Here is an 18,621-nt window from a genome sequence, read left to right on the forward strand (position 1 = left end):
ATATGCATTCAGAAATTTTGCTGGACGCAGCAAAGCAAGCGAAAAAGTACAATAATTATTGTAGTCTTTCGCTTGTTTGAAATTTAAAATTCAAGAAAAATGTATATATAGTTCCGTAGATAGATGAAAAAGGCTATAGAAGGATCTTAGCCGATTTGGAAGTGGACGTCAACCGTGATTGCATCCTTTCCGGCCACCAGGGCAGTTGGTTGCCGGCAATAAAAGTTTTAGTTCAGTGCTCTGTGTTGAGTATCTTCTTCTCTGTACCGTTTGTCGTACTGTACATTGTTATGGGTCACTTGGCAGTGGAATTGTTCCACTCTTGGTGAAGCGTTGAAGCTTAACCTGCTCAAAAATTTTCTTAACCGGGTTAAAACCGTTTCAAAAGCCTCCATTTCTGGCCAGGCGAAACTTCACGTGGAGGAACGCTAATAACACTCTCTCATTAGACAATCTATTTCGCACGTCATTTAATATACTGAAGAGACCTGGCTGAACATTCGTTCCACGGTAGCGTTTGATACGGGTAGCGATAAACAGCGCCAGTTCTGACATCAGTGGAAACGTCAGCTTACCGGCAACATTTTTTTTCCAGTTCTCACGTTTCCCCAGAATTCATTTATGATCCGGGTTTCCTTTGCCAGATCGTCGGCTTTCGTTCGGAGCAGGTGACACGCAGATTCTAGAGCAGAAACTGATTAATTTGGTCGCTATAAAAGCATGTACCGAAGGCGTGTAACTTTGTAATGAGCTATAAATAAGCACGAAATCGAAGAAGTACGGATTTCATGTTTTTCGGTTCGAGAATCTGCAGGTCGCTCAGCATGCATGCTACAGATATGCAGGAACTAAGCAACTTCAGCGCACTTTCGCTAGCGATAATAAACTTGCGGTTCCTTTCCAACATACAACCTTAAGAGATTTGCTTATGGAAGACTTCTTGAGGCACTCAGAGAAAGAACTCTCATGCCTCATATCCTGACATGTAACATGTTCTGCTCCCATTCTGCGTTGCAATATATGGCTCCGCGTAGCCAGGCATTCCAATTAACTCTTGCAATACGTTTCCACAAAATAAATGAACTCATATATAGGCTATAGCCTGAAAGGTTGTGTCCTAGCTCGGACTGAAAGGGCATGTTCAAGCTCGAGTTCATCAAAGGCTGGGCTTCGAAATTTGACAAAAAGTAAATTTTGCTGATATGGACATTTCGCCTAATACTCTTGAATCAGCAGTCCCTACTTTTCATTGCTTCAAAGTGGGTTCGAGCGCCGTCCATTGATTTATGATTGATCCCAAGGCATGGCGCAATGCTGAACCACCTTGTCGCACAGCTTATTTGGCCGGACATCGCCTTGGTCGCGCACGTTTCCCGCTACTTTTGCTGCGTTTTCTGGGGAATATATGTGAACCAAGTGCAATTTTCGCGAACAAAATAGCCAGTGTGGGTGGGTAACAAATCGAACGCCTCGATTACAGGCTAACTGAATGAGATTACACTTTACAGACACAGATCGTGCATTCTAGCTGTGCCTTAGTTCATTTTTATCTCAATGCTGTTCTGCTGCCAACACATGACACATGTCCTGTCTCTCCCGGGGCCATAGTGTTTCTTACTATTAAGTATTAATAGGGAACTATATGGTCGGGGCCCACAGATATTTCACTTGAGGCTTGCTGTCCGCTAACACGATTGGGAAAATAGCTCTTCCGCATTTGTACCCAAGGCGCAGAAAGGCTGCAACAAAATCACACAAAATATTCTTTAGAGGGCAGATTGAAATCACTATTTCTATTTTTGTTTTATATGCCGGCAACAGAAAAACAGTTACCCGAAAATAGGCAAACAGCCAAAAGGAAAATTTGGAAGCGAACTCGGACAAAATATGCGACGCAGACCAGATCGTCATGAAATTACATTTTTTCTAACAGCCCTGGCGCACAATACATGCAAACATGTACTCAGACTATAACTAAAAAATAAAAAAGCATTAGAAGCTACCTTATAAACGTTCTCAATAAATTATACTAATTTTTAAAGCAAGGTTTTCAGTGCACCAAACTGTATTGCAATTCAAATGGTTTAAACGTGGTTACATCGTTACATGCCGGAGCAGAGTGGAAGAGTAAAGATGTACACCAGTTATTTCTGCTCCAAAAGAAGGTATACATTATCATTCGCGTGACTACAGTGAACTAGAATATTTGGCGCGAACGTGATCTCTTTGGTCGCGGTCATGGTACAGGTATAACAGAGAAGTGGCCCGTGGAGCAGACTTCCCGTGAGGCATTTACAACAGCAATCCGCTTGCTAAACGGCGGCGCTACAAACGCTCACTCCTGAACCGATTAGCAAAGTCAAACAACATAAACATATATGTTTTACGTTAGAAAGTTAATGATTAGACGTTCATCTGGGCCACAAAATGCGTACGTATTCACAGGAAAATGTAAAAACTAAACTGTTCCTTGCGAGGCGCGATGTTTAGCGTTGGCGATCGCAGCGCCGCCGTTGCTGGTGTTTCGCGGAGACGTGCGCCTGCTGCACTATTCATTTCAGTGAATACAAAAATAGCAATCTAGGCGACTCTGTCAGCACATTTTTTTGCCTTCGTGCTTGGTCTAGCGTTTCTAGATTTGTTGCTCGAGCAATAGAACATGTATGTCCTTGTGCGCTACGCTGGAGAAGATAGGAGTTATATTCTTCAACACACGGACGTGCGGGATTTTGTTCCGCACGACATTGAAGACTATGACCCCAAGAAAGTCTACGACATTTTCTGGGCGGGAGACTCGAGTACCTGCGGAGGGTACTATGACGGGAAAATCATCCATATGACAGGTAGGTGCTCTTTTTCTCTGGGTTTTGGAGTTGTTTTGTAGCGCCTGTAAATTCATAATGTGCACTGGAAACCGCAGATACGGAAGAAGAAATGGAGCAGTGGAGGAAGCGCAAGGAAGCACGCAAATGCGCCCGCAAGACGGACATACCTCCGAGGAAAAGGTGCGAATAGCAATCGCTTTCAAGCGAATTTTCTGTAGCCTGTGGTGCTTGGTCATCAGAGACCCCGCCACCAGCAACTCGCATGCATCCTCGCCGCGCCGGCCGCGTTTCAGTGGAGGTGAAATGCACGGAACCCGTCGCGGTGGCTCGGTGGGTAGGGCGCTCGGCAGCTAATCCGGAGTACCCGAGTTCGAACCCGACTGCGGCAGCCGCGTTTCGATGGAGGCGAAATGCAGAATACTGCCGTGGGGTGTGCGATGTCAGTGCACGTTGAAGATCCCCAGGTGGTCGAAATATTCCGAGCCCTCCACTACGGCACCTCTTTCTTTCTTCTCTTAGTATCTCCTTTATCCTTTCACGTACGGCGCGGTTCAGGTGTCGGCCATGTGTTTCCTTTCCCCCAAATCGAATTTTCAATGCATGACTCCTTTGTGCTGTGCAATGTCAGTGCAAGTTAAAGAACACCATGTGCTCGAAATCAGTCGGGAGCCCTCCATCCTCGTTGCATATGTGAACATGATGTTAGCAAATTTTACGCTAAAACAAATGATGTCCAGAAAGTGCGAGTTCCTATGTATCGCATGCAGAGTGGAATGTGAACGTCTGCATGAGTTGAGAGAAGTTCGCCCGTGGTAACAATAGGAACAGGCTGTGCGTTCACATGTGTTTGCATTGCATGGCAGTAGTTCACCACTCCAGTCATAGTGGTTTAGCAAGGTTGTTTTCAAAGTGCTGCTTTCAAGATAGCGTGTGCTGCTAATTGTGGGATAATTTGTTTCATGTCAGTAGTGATTACCTATGACCGGTGCAAGTAACTAGCGATTTTTGTATTATTTCTCGCCTTTGTCAGCCCAGTTTCAGACAAGGATGAATTGTTTTCAGTAAGGCTTGCTGTTGGGGCATGCGAAATGATTATTTGCAAAAAAAAATGCACGGCTGACAATAAATACTGTCATTGTTCTTATAGTGATTTGTCAATGGGTTATGCCACGAAAAACTTCGTCTTGAATATCTACAGGGACTGTAGCACTGTCTTCAGTGCTATCAAGTTGAGCACATAAGGCGATGGCGATTTGAGTGTTGCTTCTAGGTGTGAAGAAAGTGGGCCGTTCATTGGAGTGTTTCCTTTTTTTCTTTTAAATTACAAATTGAGAGTACCCAAATCAAATTTTACATTTTCAACAACGTCACGAGATGTCATAAAAAGTTTGCAGTCGAAGTTATGACACAGAAGTGAAAAAAATTGGCGGTGGTTTAGATTTGGTTAAACCAGGAGTGACGCGATAGCTACAGCTGGCTCAGTAGAACTTGGTCATGTGACCAACCACGTGATCAGCCACGGCGCTGCCATGCTGAAGGCTCGAAATGCTACCGTAATGTAGCTGTCGCTACAAAACTGAGTCATATTTGGTAACATCTATATTCCATTACTCACAATTCGAACTGTATTTAATACCTCGTATAAATTCAGGTGACTTCTCCGGCATTGTTGAAACTGGTGTAGCAGAGGAGAAAAAGGGAAAAACTTATTTTTGGCTCGGAAATTTTGGTTGCGGATGGATGGAGCCCTTTGTTCAGGGCACCTGTGGCTGCTGCAGCGATCCTGGCATGGTCGTTCAGTTTTCGCTGCTCTTTCAGGCTCTTGATGGACAGCACTTCCTCCCATTGCTCTATTATAGAATTCTGTATTTTGGAAGTGCCACTTAAATTTTGGGAGCCTAGCGTAGTATGATATAAGGCCTCACGGGCGTAGCTATAGATCCTGTTGCATAGTCCTCCTGGACATTTAGAGAAGTCTAGAATGGTTATTATGGCCTGCCTATTGGGGATTGGCCTGTTGACATTAGGTGCAGCTGTGTCAACAACTCTCAGGAGTAAAATTTGAAATGTATCCGGTTTGGTAAGCCGACCTTTACTTGCACTGAGTGCAGTGACATTTTAAGTTTTTTTCAGTTTGTTGAAGTGGCAGTCATGCAAGTGGTGTCTTGCTATAACTGAGTCATTGTTTCCTGCTGAAATGCTGTAAATAAATTTGCCAGTGACATAGGTGAGCTTGCATTTGTTATTGTGTAACTTGATTTGCATTCTGATTTTCTTGTTGTAGGCAAGACTAGAGGAGCAGGCGAAAGGAGTGGCTAAGAAAAATGCTGAGAGGGAATTGCTCAGTAGTCGAGTAGGAAACTCTCCTTAGGAGTCCAAGCTGGCCCACCTTGAGTCACTAGTGCGGGACCTAAAGGCAGAGCTGGAGAGATGCAAGGAAGTGATTGGAGATAAGGAGAAAGAAATGAAAATTCTTAGAAGCCTCAATGAAAGCCTCCAGAAGGCACTGTGTGCAAAAATTCTGCAAAATGGTATGTAAACAACCATACTCTACAGCTTCTTCCATGTGCAGGCCGTTGTCAAAGCTACTCTACTTCGGTGAAGTCGAGTTAGACTTGCTGCTAGCCTTGCTGGTGCATTTTTGGGATAAAGTTAGCACTGCTTAAGAAGGGCGTTCGAAAGAAGTACAGGATATGGTTTTACTAACAGGTGATTTGTGGGCAAAAAAAAATAAGGCTGCAGAATGAAGTCTTGCAGACACATCAAACTGGGAAGACGAAAAGGAGCATATGAGAACATTCCATTTGCTTCAGTAGAAGTCTTGAAATACTAAACAGATTTCTGTACAAGACTGACACAGCATTGTGTTGCCAAAAGTGCATTTTTTGTCAGATAGTGCATTTCCTTTAGTTCTCGGGTTACATGGTTACGGTCTCCTTCGGCCATTTGTTCAGACTTTACCTTGGGATGGCAGTCATGACTCAGTAGTATTCTTGATAATTCATGATCATGTAACCATTTGTTTAGGCACAGCCCTGGATGACCAGCATAATAATACCATAATGTACCATTGGGCTAGTTTCTGTCATGAGAGCTTATGTAAACATTTTATGAATGAAGGCAAGACAAAAGTAAGGGCAACTCTAGTGCATAGACTAGCATCTAGTACAAGGGGGGTCAGAAAATCTTTGCCCCTATTTTGTATCAAGCAAAATACGGCACATACAGGTAATTACAAATATATGTACTGTTCTACCTACCTTGCATTATTTCTCCGCCCAGTCCCCACACCGCTCCAGACATTTGTCCAACCGAAGCACTGAATTTAAGATGCCCTTGTGGTAGCATTTGTCCGGCTGACTGTCGAACCACTGTCTGACTTCTGCCTTGACTTCATCGTTGCATGTGAATCACTGTCCTGCCAGGGACTTCTTCGGCGGACCGAGCATGTGAAAATCACAACGGTCCAGATTTTATGGTGGGTGGTCAAGACTTTCCAAGTGAAATGACCAGAGCTTGTCGGCAGTTCTGATTGCCACATGTGGCCTTGCACTGTTTTGGAGGATAACCGCATTCTTCACATCAAGAATTCTTGAGCATTTCCGCCCGATAACAGCCAGCAGATGGCGGGCTGTTCCAAGAAAAGTTCACCGATGAGAATGAATATGTTTACTCCACATTTACAGCAGTCATTCGGATAAAAAAAAATAGGGCAAAGACTTTCTGATTCTCCCTCATACTTTATTTTCATGCTTGCATACGCTCTTATAATTATCATTCTGCAAGCAACATAATAATAAAATGTTAGCAGTACTGCGTAGGCACGGTGAGGTGAAAAACCACATTTGAAATTCATCAGTGTCACGTCAGTACTGTTATATGGGGATGACTCCCGAGTTTCAGGTGGCTCTTGAAGTTATGGTCAGCTGTGCATAGTTTGTTCTCGCATGTATTGGATGTGTACAATGTTTGATATTGTGCATTTCCTACAATTGACTTGTTAGTTACATATTTTATGTAGTGCTTGTAATTTAGGTAGAAGTTTTAATCTAGCATAAATTCATTCTTCTTGATGTACGTACTCTTTATCCAGTGTGCAAGTTTTTGGTTTTTTCTTTAGATCATTCACAGAATGAAAATGTGAGTGCCGCGATTGACAAGGTTTTCTGGGAAGCAGACAGTGCCACTCAGGCTGTCAACTCTGCAAGTAAGCATACATGCATGTTACCTCAGGCAAGCTTTAGCCTTCAATTCCTCTTGTAGTTCATTTGCAGATTGCAAATCATGATTCCTTGGAATTTGTATCCTGCGAAAATAATTTTGTGACCACATTTTTTTGGAACAAGCATCCAGTAGGTGATTGTTCATTGGTGGTCAGAGTGAAAATGGACATTTTTCAAAACAATGTTTGTTTTTTTGATGGTTCTGTCTGATATACCCAATGTAGGGCTGCACTGCTGAGCATTCAAGTGCTGCTTGTAACGGCTTGTTCGTAGTCAATCTGGCACTGTGCTTGCATAAATGTAGGAGATTTAATGTATGTTTAAATACCATTCACTGATGATCTAGTCCTGTCTTTGATACCACAGGAAACAATGTCTTCATCCCTGTACCCTCTTCTTTTAGTGCACAGTCATTCCCTCGGCACCATAGCTCCAGTATTGCCACTTGATGTGGCCTCGCCACTTGCCGCACCGCCTGTTGCCCCTCCGCGGGCTGATGTCGCCCCTCCGCGGGCTGATGTCGCCCCTCCTCGGGCTGATGTCACCCCTGCTGTGCCACCAGCTCGGCCAATGTCAAAAGGTATTTATTTTGGCTGCTCTGGTGTACAGCGAGCTTGCGTGCTTGGTAACTCTTCAGTGTTCTCCCAACAAAAACAGCCATTCCACGTCCCTTCAGCAGAGGCAGGCCTTGAGAGGACGCAGTGTATTTGCTTTCCATGAGGCCGACTTCTTTTTTTGTTTTTTTTGCAGCTCCTCGCAAGGCAGCCCAAGACCTTGACCTGACTGTTGGCACCACAAATGAGACTGGGGAGGTGAGCAGTACCGGGACGCTTGAACATTAATGATGGGCATATGCTACTGATGATAGCATATCTTCTGCACTGATTACGAATCTGCAATCTGTACATGACCGGTAATGTGATGTAAGTAATGACATGGGAGTTTTTGCTCTTTTTTCTTTGCTTTGTAACTTGGCTTTTGTTTCTTAAAATTATGTGCTGGACCGATTGAATATTGATAGCAAATAATCATCAAAAAGTGCAGCTGCATACACCAAGGCGAATTGTGGTTCTCTGTTTTGAAAAAAGATATTTTAGAATATCAGGCATGCCTTTTGTGCCACAGACAACTGTATGTCAGCTTCCCTGACTAAACCAGGCATCAAGCACTTTGAACCAAGGCTGGCATTTGCATTAGCATCTGCCATCTGGAGTGCACGAATGTTGGCACAAAAACATGCAGTTAAGAGGGTTCACCAGTGACAGTGTCCACAGGAAATACATGGGAACTTTCAGAAGCTGTAGCGCATGTAAAAATGGGTCGATTTTCATGGGGTCTGTAGCAGCGTGTTCTTCTTTAGTGCATAGAGGAAATGTGGACAGATATTATTTTTTTAAGTTTCTTTTTTTACAAATGAGAGGTAAATATTCAGAAAAATTGCAATTTTTGATATGTCTGTTTTCATGCCATCTCGTGAAAAAACAGCCAAGATCAGACTTTCATCCGCAATATTTCCTCCCTTTTTCTTTATTTATTGTCAAGCTGCAATTATAATCCATATCGAGCTTAGTGTTTGCGCTTTACAGGCTCTGTATGTAGTGTATGCATTTTCTGCGGGGATTTGAAATTCGTGCCAAACTTAACTAGCGGGACGTGGCTCCATCTGGCGTCAGAATATTTTGCCGCTACTACATTCTACCACCAACCTCTTGGTTGTCTGTGTTCGTGCGCGCAGGTTTTTACTCAGAACTTCAACGGACTTGAGCTCTCTTCCCTTTTTTCTTTCTTGGGCTGTATTCGGAAGGGATTTCTACTTTTCTTTTTTGCTCGAGCTTGAGGTGCAAGGGGCCAAAACACAGGAAGGGGGCTCCCTATTCAGGACATGTGGAAGAACAGCTTTGTTCCTTGCCCAGCGCAGGGTGCAGTAACCCAGGGGGTAATACAAGTAAAGAATGCAGCTGCAAATATTCCTCATAGGTGGCCCTTGAGCCGATAGCGGCACTTACGTGAACCAAACAGGGCCTGGTTGTCAAGTTGTCGGGCCAAAAACCAGTACTGGGTTCATGTAAACGCGTGCTGTGAAATATGAGCCTTATAAAATTGTTATCATGAGCTCGTGCTGTGAAGACGCACTGATAATTTGTTGCGACGGAGTAATGGCAACGTAACGTGCCATACTTTTTTTGGTAACGGTAACGCGTTACCTTTTTGTAGCTAATGTAGGGCGGTAATGCGTTCCTTTTTTTAGCGTAACAAGTGACATATTTGGTTACTTTGTTTCGGTAACGCCTACAACGCCTTCGTAACGCCTTTGGTTGCCTGTAAAGCAGCTTTGCTCTCACTTGAATCGGCCACTTTGTGCAGGCTGCGGTTCTGTAATTGCAGAGTGCTTGTCTCTTTTATTTAGTACGTGCTCATGCAGCCACATGCCTATGAGTTTGCATAGTCAGCATGCAAAGTGTGATGCAAGAGCATGGTCTCTCATTTTTTCTGCTCAGTAACAAGCATATATACGCTGAAAATTAGCTGAGTAGCTCCACATGCAATCACCGTCATATCTCATTTGGCTCATTCAAGAAAGCAATTAAGCCCCCTTTGTGCTCAGGAAAAAATTTTAATAGTGTTCCCAAGGGTTAGTCTCGCTGTGTTTGAAATTTTGCCTCAGTGCCCCTTAATCATCGCAAACTTAGCTGCAAAGAAAATGCAAGATTTCACTGAAGTTAGAATTGCTACACATATATTCTGTAAAGAAATAGGGACACAAAATTTTTAACTCCATATTTGTTTTTTTAGATGGCGTGTAGGACGTCAGTAAAAATGGTGACCATGTGGAGCTTGCCCACATGCAGTAAATCATTATTTGTTGAATTTGTCTCCCACTCCTCCCTTTAGGGGAGTTTCTTGCTTCATTTTTGAGCTCATCTCAATTATAGTGCCGTGCTGAAGGGAATTCAGAGAAGCTTGGAAAGCTTCCTCTTATATAGAAATCCCTATGAACGATTTTGGTTCCTGTACCACCATCACACGGACAATTGCAATCTTGATGAGTTGATCGGGATCAAATTGAGTGCTGATCCGGTGCTGCTACATGGCCTATTCAATTGCGCCCGACCATGCTCAATCCTAAGCTGCTTCTCAAACCGTAATTTTAAGCATTTTTTAGCGCGCTTACCTTTCCGCACAGGAAACAATTAAGCTAAAACCTAAACCGGAGTGCACAAAAATATGTGGTTCAAAAGCAGTAAAATCTAAAAATATTGCAACGAATACTGTGAATGAAGACAGACTGAATGAATTGTCTAGGCAGAATGTGTTTTTTGGGCACTTCTGCTTCGTGTCCTGTGCAGGCTCTGTGCTGTTGGCCTCTGCGCCGTGCCTGAGGTGCACTAATAAATCATGTTTTTTTTTCAGGTACACGTTGGTCATGGCCACTACAATGACCCAGGGACATGGGAGCGGCTGTTAACAGCCAACAATGACTCGGCTTTCTGTAAGCAGCTAGCAGTCCGCTTGTGGGGCAACACAGTATTGTCGGAGAGGAGAGGAGAATGCCATTTCTAAACGTGCGACGAAAGTATTCCCTCCGCTCTCCCCTGCCAAGGTAGCTTCAATGGCAGGTGAGTGGAAAACACTTGGTTATTGCTTGGTTAATAACATTTTCTACAAGCTGCAATGTTTCATGCTCATGCATTTTTTTCTCTAACATATTTGTATCGCACAGAAAAGCCTCGTTAATGTTATGTAACTGGGACTGCAGAAAAGATTCGAAATAACGAAGTTTGAATTATTCACATTCTACTGTAGATCAGTTAACCAAGAATTGCTACCCGTGACTAGGAGTTGTACTTTTAAGTTTTTATTTTGTGAGACTGCCGGGCTTTGCAGAAACCTCGGAATTCATTGCAGAGACTGCCCCTCAAAAACTTGTGCGCCTGTTTGGCAGACGTAAATCACTGACTAATCATGAAAGAGCAGTTAGTCCGCGACATAATCAAGATAGCGAGGCTGCACGATCATTGTGTCAGCACGCCGTCTGTTGAGTTAACAAATAAAAAATTTGACACACTAAAATGTGACTACAAACTTCTATGATTACAAATCTTAGGTTGTCATTTTAAAAGGCTTGAATGATATGGTTCTGGCACGTGTTTTGAAGCTGTGAAGAAGTTATCAGAAGCAGTGTTTCTTTGAAGTAAAAATGAGTTGTAAGTTGGCGCTTGTCTCTTGTCCCGTTGTTCTGCGCTGTTCCGTCCCATATCAGTAACCAGCACGCCCAAGCTGCTGTCCTGGCTTTTCTCTGATCTGCCGCATATTCTTTTTGTGCCATGTCTCTGCAGACTCTTTCTGGCATTTTTTGAAGCTTAAAGGCTGCCTTGGTGATGAGATGCTAAAACGCCACAAGCGCCTACCTCGTTACTTGGCTCAAAAGTGCTCGGACTTACGCCGCTAATCGAGTGAGCTGATAATTTTCTTTCATCATCATCATTAGTCTTATTACATCCACTGCAGGGCAAAGAGCTCTCCCATATCTCCGTTAACCTTGTCGTCTGCCAGCTGTCGTGTGCCCATCTCACTTTCTGCCGCACCCTGCTACACTTGCCTTCTCTTGGAATCCATTTCATTAATCTTAAGAAACATCGGTTATCTTGCCTTCACCCATTTCGTCCTCTTGATTTTAACTAGGACGTCATTAAACGGAAGCTGAAATGGTTTTCGAATCGCACGAAACGCTGTGGTTGGGAAGAAAGGAACTTGAAAATCATGTGTGTAGATTTTTTCCAGATTCTATCCGCAGAGGGAGCTGCAATCGCTTCTCAAAACCCGCCAGCGGCACGCCCTCGTCGCTTCCGGAAGCGCGGGGGGGTACGGCAGAGAGGGCGAACTGGCGGAAGTGACGCTATTCACGGAGAGTCGGCCGGCTGTACGGCTGCGCTTGCTTCGCTGCGGCCCGCGGTTTGGCGAACCATAGACTACCGTAATCTTCTGCCAGTGCCGTTTACTTTCTCTCGTTCGGGCTTTCCGTGTAATGCTTGAAGCCTGTGTATTAACCAGTTTTGACATGGTACTTCTTTCGAACAGCGCTCAGCACACATCGTGGTAGAATCCGTCGGTTCTCCCCAAGCCTCCTCCACGTTAACCTGACAATCTAGTGGTACGCAGCATGCCGAAACTGCCTGCACAAAATATGTGCATCAATATTTCTCTTTTTGTTATATTAATTTCTTACCTGTATGTAAACTCTTTGCCTTTTCCAGCTGGTTCACATCCATGTTGAGCTAAGGCCACTTCCAGCATTGTCTTTCAGGCACACAGTCTTGAACTCTTTTGAGCTCATTACGCACTGTGTGCCTTTTGGCTTTTTCCTGATTGCTTGCACTTGATGGGAGCACAAGCAATTCTCTTAATCCTTCAACAGTGCACAGCACATGCAGCTGCACCTAACTGAACAATAAAAACCGATTATTTAAGACTAGCATACTTGAGCAAAGCAAACAATTGCATTCATGAGCGCTTGGTAATGGCTGACGATTGAATATGGCACCAGAATTCATGCAAATTTTTCCTTGAGCAAGAAAGGCAAAGTTGTCGAGCCGCGGTACGCATATATCTGTCACAAGCAATCGTGCCGGTTATCTCGATACGCAACAGCAGCAACTATATCTCTCAGCACACGAGTTTTGATTAGCAGCACTGCGAGCTCCGAAACGCAGCCATAATTATTGTTCAAAAGCGAATTCAGCATGCAAAAAAAAAACAATGTACGGGGGTAAGTGCAGGAGTTTCATGGTTGAACAGTAGCCCGAAAATGCGACAGAAGGAAAGTGCACATGCGAGCTTCCTCCTGGTCGCCTCGTCTCTTCGCGCTGCAGCACAGCCGTACACCCACTCCAACTCGTCTAGTTTGGCATTTATTTGTAGTTCTAAAAGGCCTTTGGGAGTAATTAGGCAAGTAACTATAAATAAATGAAGAAACAAATGCTTTACCTCGCATGACTCGTGTAAGCTTGTCGGTGATCTGAATTAGATCATGTTTACGGGCGTTACAAGAAGTTCGTGGCCAGGCTTTTATGCAGCAGTGGTACACCGAAACGTTTCGACGCAATTTGCTTTTTTTATTGCCGCTTCACCTACATAAAAGATATGCACGCGCATGCACCTACGCAAAGAATACGTATCAGTCAAGATTTGGTTTTCGTGTTACCCTGGTAGGACTTGAAAGGCCCATACTGGGTTAACGAAATTTCCGGCTTGCATACACCGTTATGTGGTCGCTTCTCTATTTCTTAGCTTTTTATCAGGCGGTGGCACCAGTTTTCTGTTTAGTCTGTAGTTCTCAACGATTTCGGAATAGGTTTGTGCATGCTCGTCCATGTTGCACTCCGGCGGTTCCACAGTTACCTGGAAGCAGAGAATATGGGAGTGCGCCGACTACCCCTGAGTCGGCGAAGAAATTAATAGCAGAGAAAGCAGGGAAGCCCTGCTGCGCAGTGAAGAACCCGCTCGGCAGAATCAAGCCAATCCGCCTGGCGGCTGATGCCGCGAAGAGAAAATATTTGTTAGCCTTTAGTCACGGAGGTTCCAGCCCGCGTCCTCCAAGCCTGCATGCCGGGGCGGTGAGTAGTAAGGGGTCTCTATTTCTCGTGGAAATAAAAGCTGTCATCCACCCATCCATCCAGTCGAGATTTCCAACACGTGAAAACGTCGCGACTTGACTTTCACTGCAGGCGCACTCCGCGGCGTCGTTGGTTCCACCGCTTTCTGAAGCTGCTGATGGCTTGAACATGTATGACGAAAGTACTAACTGTTCAACACTGCTTGAATTAGCCATAATTTCCACAACGTAGTTCTTAAAAGCTAGGTGAAGCAAGGCGCTGCGCAGCAACGCCGTCTGGAGATCCCCGTGGATGACGTCACGAGGGTCCAGGCCAATCACGGGCAAGAGCAGCGTTCGCTCGGCGCCCTGAGGCGGTGGGGCGCGTTTTCTTCTAAAAAACAACTTTTTGCATTTATTTCCGCTCTTTTTCAATGAGAAATTCTTTTGCTGCGGACCAAAAGCTATAAAATGATGTTGAGAAGTCATTTTTTCGAAAAGTGCTTCATCTTCCCTTTAACCCGCTTTGGTTCTCTGACCCACTCTGCCCTCTTTCTGTTTGAATGCTACACCTATCATGTTCCTTTTCATAGCTTGCTGCGTGGTCCTCAATTTTATTAGGTTGAACTCTGTTATCATCAGCATTTCTGCCCCATAGGTGAGTACCGGTAAGATACAGCTGAACCCACTTATAATGCCCGTAGATATAACAAATGCTCGCTTATTACGAACGGATGCATTGCTACCGTCAAATTACGCATAAAGTCCATAGCGATTCGTCGTGGATACAGCGAACAATTTTGGCCGCACCACTCTTATTATAGTAAATGGGAAGGCATCGACACGTCTAGAAGTTGAAGAGGTCATGCTTCCAGCAAGCCCAGAGATCGAGCGTTTTTCACCCTTCTGGACACTGCCCTGGAAAGACAGGGGCATCGTCGAAAGCAGATATGACGACCTTGGCCGTAGATCAACTAGCAGCAGCAATTTGAGAATTTTAAAAGCCAGGCTGGCCAAGTAGTATGCATCGCCTGCGCAGTCGGCTCCATCTTTTTGTGCTGCTACCGCATGCAGGCAGCATAATACAGCGGACAGTGCAGCTGATGCACTCTGCCATGAGCGCTGTGCTACTATTTTCCTGGGCATGAGCCAAGGAACAGATGATGTTCGAAACACTACATTTTGTAATGCAAAGCTGCCAGATGTTTCCTCGGATGACGATGTTCCTACGCACCACGAAATCGCATAGGCGCATGCTCTGACTAAGACATTGAACACCAAGTGCGAGCACTCGCCTACTGCCAGGAATCTATTTATGTGGCTGACCTGCCACCAGCTGCCATGGACACTTCAACCTTCAGTTAAATCCCAACTGTAATTTTGATAGTTGGCAGCAAGGGTTTTGTCAAGGATTTAGTGATACCTTAGAAACCTGGAAGGAGCCATGACACAAGTAGGCACGCATAAAGCAGAATTATGCGAAATAAATGCCGCTTTGGTTTCCTTCGTATTTTTGGCTGTTATACGGAGAGTCCACTTAACTACGAGCGTCGGATGTAACGAACGGAATTTGTGTGATGTCAGGTTCGTTATGAGGGGCTCTACTACAACTGCTTTATACTTTTCTCTTAAGGGATATTGGTAAACTGCCATTCCATTCATGATCTGCGAGAACCTTCCAAATGCGCTCCACCCCATTCTTAATATAGTTATTTCGCTCTTGTGAATCAGATCAGCGGTCACTACCTGCCCTAAGTATTCCTTTACCACTTCCAGCACCTCGCTGCTAATTGTAAAGTGCTTTTTCGTTCCGAGACTGTTGAGCATTACTTCGTCTAGTTTTCTGCATATTAATTTTTAGACCCACTGTTCGAATCTGATTGTCTAACTCATTGATCATGCTTTGCAGTTCGTCTCCTGAGTGACTGATCTGAGGGTCCAGCTCTCTTTTGTTAATGGTAAACCTCGAACGCAATCTTTCACTGCAGGAAGCCAGACTTACAGGGTAACACAGTGGGCCAGTGTGATGCATATCATTTTGCTTCGAAAACTACAGTTTTCTTCTGCATCTGGTTTTGTGGTGGTTCATTTATTGTGCCTTTTGCATCCAATTTGAGAATGTGTGTGAAAAATATGGTGTTGGGCATGAATACGAGCTTTCTTGCTTATTTTTTTCTCGGGACTGCCTGGAGGGAGGCGATTGTCTGGTGAACCACATCGTGCACCTTAGGACAGCATCGAGAAAGGCATTTTTCGACCAGTAAATATGGTTGTGCTCAAGTAAGGTGTTTTCGTATCTGTTCTGGAGTGCACATACAGAGCCGACCAGTCAGCTGCTCAATAACTGGGCAATGACTGAAGTACAGTAAAAAATCTTCAATTCGAAGTCGTTGGGACCACGCATATTATTAGAATTAACTGACCACAGCAAAAATATGGAGACGGGCGAAAAATTCTGTTGCGGGAATGCGCTACCGCAATACTGGGCGAACTTTGTGTTTACCACTGCTGCATTTTGTTTTGTAGCTCTCCGCGGGATGGCACGGCACGCACGTGCAACTCAAAGCAACAAATGTGTAATGATGCCATCACAAAGACAGCAATCTGAAGCCAATTGAAATAAAAAAAGTGAAAAAATGAATGTGGAATAACTCAATTATTCCAAGGTATACAAAGTGAAAGCTGTCAGCTTTCACTGTGTTCATTGGCCTTGGCATTGGCAGTGTTCCAGACGCTGATGACTTTTGAGAAAAGGAAGGGCACATAACTGGCTCCCTGGGTCAATGGACACCTCAGTCGTGCTTTGAGGTTCATGGCGGTGGTGATAGATGTGGGCTGCATGCATTAGCGCTTACAACCTTGTGGCAAACACGCAGCACTGAAGCAATAGGCAGCATTGTTCATTGGGTGACCAACCGCTCACGATCAACTATAAAATGCTACCTGCAGGGTGGGCGCGTTCCCTATCCAGTGTATGGAACGCACTCGTTACAGATTCCAAGCTGTGTCTGCTTGGCTAGATCACGTGGTCAGGCAACAGCCGCTCCGCAGCTGTGGAGCCCCGGCACAGCGATGGAAGACTGCTTGGCTGCGCGGCGAAGTCACGTGATGCGTAGCTGTGGTAGCGGCACAGCAAGGACGTTCAAGGTCAAACTGCAGCCCATGGCAAATTCAGCGGTGTGAGGCCAGTAAAGCTTTCGCTTTAAAAGCGGCATTCCACCCTGCCTAAACACACACGTGCTGCCCGAACAGGAAACTGAACTGTAAACGCTCGAAGTTTCGGCTTCTGGTGCGACGTACGCCTTGGACACCTAGATAGTATAGGAATCAAGTTTGCCCTCGCACTTCCGCTTGTCCGTCGAAGTGACCGCCAGCACGAAAGAGCTGAATAAACTGAGCAATTCGAATTTTCTTCAGCGGAAGCGATTAGTGTGCGAATTGACAGTTTGACTCATTTGGAGCAAGCCCATGTTTCCTGCCGGGAACAGGTACCGGCATGGGGTGCATATACTACCTGGCGCTTGTCCAAAACTACCTAAGGCGCAAAGAGGCCGGCGCTACTGTTTGGTCGACCTATCGCTCTACGGAACACTACTCACAAAAGCGGCGCTGCCAGCATTGTGCGCAGTTAACCATCGCTAGACATGCACTGACACTGCTAGGGCCGGATGCTTCAATGCCAGCGCCTCCTTTAGATGCTGCCTTGATCGCGGCCAGGTTGGAGAGGAGCACACGCACCGCTGCTATCAGTCTGGCCATGCCTTGATGAATTAATAGCCGATAGCATGTAACTTTAAAACTACTATCCATGCCTGTTTTGCAGTAAAGCACGTCTTCTCTGCAGGCGTGCGCTCCGGCGGTCTACAAGCTGTATGAGATCGGTTTTTGTGCTGAGATGTACTGGGACTTGGGTGCCTTGCATATCGAGCATCGACGTTGCTAATAGGCATCGCCCTACATTGCCACCTCATGGCTCCAAGGGGCCATCGCTTCTTTGGTTTGCAGCGAAATCGGGATCAGACATCCTCGCATGGCATTTCAGGTCTTCGAATTAACTGAGCTGCTGCACGCTGCAGCATTGTAAAATTTATATCAGAAATTGCGGGACTGCAGAAATCCTAATTATCCAGGATTTCGAATTACCAGAGTTCGAATTATCAGGGTTTTACTGTATATTCACTCATTAAGCCACGACAAGAATGCGACACAACAGAAGACAGGACAACACAATTACGACAGGGTACAGACAAAATGAATACGACACAACACAAGACAGACAACAGGAATACGACACAACAGAAGACAGACAACACAATCACGACACAAGACAGACAATAGACATACGACATGCCAAAAATACGACAAGACAAGTTCTTTGTTGTGTTCTTGTATTTTTCGACTGGGTTCCAAAGCCTTTGATAAAGTCCCTCATAATAAATTATTACAGAAACATTATGCCATCGGAATAAATAGTACACTCATTAAGTTTATTACGGCTTATCTAGAAAACCGGTGTCAATATGTTCAAGTGCTCAGGGTTGCCACAAGGCTCAGTATTGGGGCCAATTCTATTTCTTATTTATGTTAATGATATTGTAAAAGATGTACGCAGAGATGTTAAGATGAAGATTTTCGCAGATGACTGCGTTCTCTACACATCAGTTAAATCTAAATCCGACCAAATAGCTCAACAAAAGTCTGGAAGAAATTTCGAACTGGTGCACGAAATGGGGCATCTATTTACATATTGCTGCGAACATTTGCAATGTTCATTCTTCAATTCTGCCGCCACACAACTTTATCGCTTTGTTTGCGAGCAAGACGCGACTAGATTTATCTGAATTGATCGCAGCCTGGCAGCGCTGATTCTACGTTGTTCCGGAATGGTCTAGTAACTTTGCACGCTTTATCTCGAAAGTTCGCTATCAGCTGTAAGTTGAGCACGGCCGACAGCGGCGGGCATTCTGTTCAGCGACCGCCG

At 44.8% G+C, this 18,621-nt stretch overlaps 1 long non-coding RNA gene across 1 annotated transcript; it reads left to right on the forward strand.

The window, feature by feature from the left end:
- Positions 1-6,949: 6,949 nt before the first annotated feature.
- On the forward strand, positions 6,950-7,899 carry LOC144130182 (uncharacterized). The gene is made up of 3 exons (XR_013313993.1): positions 6,950-7,032; positions 7,452-7,628; positions 7,799-7,899. It is a non-coding gene; the product is annotated as an uncharacterized LOC144130182 (long non-coding RNA).
- The last annotated feature ends 10,722 nt before the right edge of the window (positions 7,900-18,621 follow it).

The sequence above is a fragment of the Amblyomma americanum genome, chromosome 4 (assembly GCF_052857255.1).
Source record: "Amblyomma americanum isolate KBUSLIRL-KWMA chromosome 4, ASM5285725v1, whole genome shotgun sequence".
Taxonomy (NCBI): domain Eukaryota; kingdom Metazoa; phylum Arthropoda; class Arachnida; order Ixodida; family Ixodidae; genus Amblyomma; species Amblyomma americanum.